A 4,309-nucleotide genomic window follows, 5' to 3' on the forward strand; every position below is an offset into this window, starting at 1 on the left:
CTGAACTGCTATTCCTAAAATTAATAAAGGCATACTAATTAATATGTACTGTTTGTGTTTCTGTCTCTTGGAGCAATTTGTAAGAAATTCAATATATGATATGTCCTGATTTTAATGGATTTTACTAAACACCATCAAACCCAACACCATGCTTGAACAGGCTGCAAAGGCAGCACATTGTCACTTAAAGCTATGGTCTACGTTTAGAAAGATTGATCATTATTATTAACATCATTTAGATGGTGGTTATGGCCCAATAGTGCTAGCTACACAATGTGAAGAGCAAGAGGATCCAAAAAAATCCATTCTCTCTGGCGGCTGCAGGCCTGCAAAGAAATTCACCAATCACAGCCATCCGGTCCGCATGGGAGTTACTCTTTGCCCAAATTTGCACTCTCTCTCTCTTACCCTCCGTCCAATCCCCTCGCTCCATTTTGACACTCCTCTGCTCCTCGTCCCGCCTCGTCCCAACCCCCCTCCGCATTTTAAAGTACGAGCGGTTTGTAAGGCCCTGAGCGATTCAGCTACACCTATGGAAAATAAAGAGAGCGACAGCAGCAAGCGGCCTCTGCTTGCTCCACTGGCAAAGGCCGAAAGGAAGCGTAAGTCTGCCTCTGAAAAGGCAGAAACAAAGAGGAAATTAGACAAATTGATGGCTCAAAACAGATTAAATATTGGGTCATCCTTTGACTGATGGAGAAAGCTCCAGCAAGATCTGGGCCTGAAAAGTGATGTTGATACAGCAGAGTTTTTGTTGAACAGGTAATATTTAGTGTGGATGTTGCGACATAGATAACTGTATGCCAATGCTGGCTTATGACTGTGAAAGCTGCCATTAGTTTTTTGTGTGGGTAGACGGCGTCGAAACATTTTGTTGCTATGCAGGAGGGGGTGTGTCGTTAGGAGGCTCCAAGGGGAGGGGGACATGAGCTTGGAGGGGAGGGATAATGGAGCACAGAGGGAGGGGTGTGTGTGTGGTGGGGAATGCTTTTTTTCAAATCTTTCTCATCAGCTTTCTAAACGTAGACCATAGCTTTAAGATAGTTTTTTTAGTCTTGACTCTTATGTAGAAACTGACTACACATCTCCAAAGCCATGATTTATGTGTATGCCATATGAAGCCTATTTCATCAGGAAACATACCTCAAAATATCTACAAGGCATTTACATAGTATAAAACAAATGCTGATATAACTGTTTGGATAATGTCTTTATTTTGTAAGTACAAAGTGATTAAAATAAAAGTCTATTCAAGCCTAAATGAGAAAATGCATTAACACACTTAAAATACAGAAGAATCCCAACAGTGACTTAACAAGACAGAAAGCCTACAGCCATGCTAACAGCTTTTTGTGGCCGTACTTACACAGTGGTGCTTTGAGCTAAATGCTAATGTCAGCATGCTAACCATGGATGTATGCATAGAACTAGATACAGCGCTGAAGGTAGGAGCCCTTTTATTTCTATGAAAGTTGTTAGGTGGTGCACAAAGCCATAAAAGTTTGATTTCTATAGTACGAAATTGCCCGGATCTTCCCCATTGTGCAGCCAACAGAGCAAGCACAATTGAGACTTACACTTATCTTGCTGAACAAAACATGTTAGTATCATTAACATTTGTTTTCCACATAACTTATTTTCTGCAATAATCCAGAAGTCCAGTGGAAAAATCCCATTGGCTTTTTGACTGGGGCACCAAGGCGACGCTAACGTCTACATTGGCATACAGGAAACATCATCCTGGAGCACTCTGTACCATTTACCATGATAACCATCTTAGTTTAGCACATTAGCATGCTAACATTTAGCAATTAGCACTAATTTAATATATGAAAAGTGATTTACTGTTTTGGACAAATTAATTTTTCTTACCTAATGATGGCACAGTTTAGAGATTGTCAAAGTGATTACAATTCATCCTTGGGGGGTAATGAATGTGTGAATAGACCAGATTTTATGATTTTACGGCAACGTTGCCCAAATAGAAAGTCAGGGGATCACTACAGTCAGTAAACTACATCCTCTGAGCACCATGACTATGTGTACCAAATTTCATGGCAATCCATCCAATAGTTACTGTGATATTTAATGGAGGACTGACCAATGCTAGCATGGCAAGAAAAATAAAACATCCACCTTACAGTAAAACAGAACATGCAGTAATTCAATCCAAAACAAATAAATGATGTACAAAGACAACAATATGTAGAATTCATATGTATCATAGTATAATTTCACATTACTATTTATATGTATTAATACGTTTACTAGGGGTATAACAATGCACAAATTGTTGATGTGAAACAAATTTTGTTTTCATGATCTAATTTTGATTTTATATGGCGGTGCTCCATATCTGCTTTTTTTTAAAAAAAAAAAAATTATGAGTAGTCTCACACAGAACGCAAATATTTTGCAGCGAGAAAAGAAAAATTGTTTTTTTCTATTTTTTGGAACAAGGTCAATGTTTCCGAGCTTTTGCAAAGGCATCAACCAATCATATTGCGCCTACTTATTAGGATTAAAAAACAACAATGGAGAGGCTCTATAGCGGAAACCGAGACAGCAAATTTCATCACTTCTTTCAACCTCGACACACGCAGTGTACCAGATTAACTTCCACTGTTACAATAGTTTAGGCTATATACCGAATAAAGATGATCTTGCGCTTTCGAGTTGACTTCCTTGCAACTGTTTTCAATTGCAATAAATATTCTGTTGTCATTTTCTTCTGTAACTGTAATGGTTAAAGAAATGTAGTTAAACAAGGTGGTCTGACCCTTCTGACGGGGGGGGGTCAGAGGGGGCAACCTCCCCCCCTGATGCCGCCTCGGTTGAAAACGCCGTGCTAAAGTGCCCTCTTGAGTGGCGAAAATGAGAGGATGTGCCCTATCAGCTTCCCTCTTGAATGATAAAAATGAGCGGATGTGCCCTTTTGGCTGCCCTCTTGAGTGGTACTTTTAGCCTGGATTGTCTATATAATCTTAATTAAGAATCAAGGACGAAGACTATTTCGCCATACATGACACACTAGCTTCTTGCGCACCAATGGGGCCCCATGTCATGCAGTAGGTGCCCTTTTTTCCTTTTCGCCCCTGCCCTTCCAACATCCTGAGTCCATCACTGTAAACAAGTGTTGCAACTATTGCTAATTCACATCACTGCTGGTATGAATAGTTTGTATAGAAAATATTCTCACTAAAGTATTTTGCGTTTTTGTGTCATTTAAATGTGCAATATGTAATTTTCTGCCGCTAGGGGTCTCAAACCAAAACAATAACAGATGGACAGTTGGATGACGTCACAAAGTAGCGTGGGATCATGGGAGTTGTAGTCATATAACAGATACAGATCGGATCATGGGAGTTGTAGTCATATAACAGATACAGATCTGACGTTCCTCACTCCCCGAAACCGACCGTGGCAGTTTTTTTGGCAGAGCGAGCTTCAGCAGCAGAGAAATGCTCATGGACGAGGTATATTACTGAAGTTATATTCACTTTATGTTTCACTTTATGCAAATGGGGTCCATCGGCCGGTGTAGCACCACACCAATATTTATCCTTGATTTAGCTCTCTTCTTATCCCAAATTCTTCTGGGATTGCTTGGTTGACCCGTACGTTTCCATTTTACCGGCTTGTTTACCAGGACAGCTTCGGTGTCAGAAGGTGCAGTTGTTTACCAGGACAGCTTCGGTGTCAGAAGGTGCAGCAACCGTCAATGCATAATCATGATCTATGACGAGTTAGCTTAGCCTAGCAACAGTAACGTTCATTCTCTGACGTCTCATCCGGTCTGCTTCTTCTTCTTCTCCTTCATTTAATGGCTATGGTAACTGGAGTTACGTCTCCATTGACATGTGACCTAATGACACAGTCCATAACTTTTATTAATATTTCATATTTATCTGGGTTTGAAAAATTGTTGGAAACATTTCTGATAATCAAAGTACACAACTAAACAAAATATATAATATTGGTTTAGTCGTTTTTAGACATTTTTATGTGGAAAAACTACATATTATACCTTTAATTGCCACACCCCAAGTGTGTAAAGGCCTTAAGAATGACAGAACACTCATGAAATACAGGACCAAACTGTTGTATTTTGTTGTATTCCATGCTATGCACAATTTGGCCACTGTACTGTCTGTAACAGGTAAGCACAGTTAACATTGTCATTGTGATTTTAAGAAAAAAAAAAGGTAGCCTGCATCTGCTACACAGTGCATGTTCCTCCCAGTTGCTGGGAAGTGACAGTTTTTGTTAGACCCCTTTCAGTAGCAAAGTTCAAAGTAAATGCCCCATT

The sequence above is a fragment of the Epinephelus moara genome, chromosome 14 (genome assembly GCF_006386435.1).
Source record: "Epinephelus moara isolate mb chromosome 14, YSFRI_EMoa_1.0, whole genome shotgun sequence".
Lineage (NCBI taxonomy): Eukaryota > Metazoa > Chordata > Actinopteri > Perciformes > Serranidae > Epinephelus > Epinephelus moara.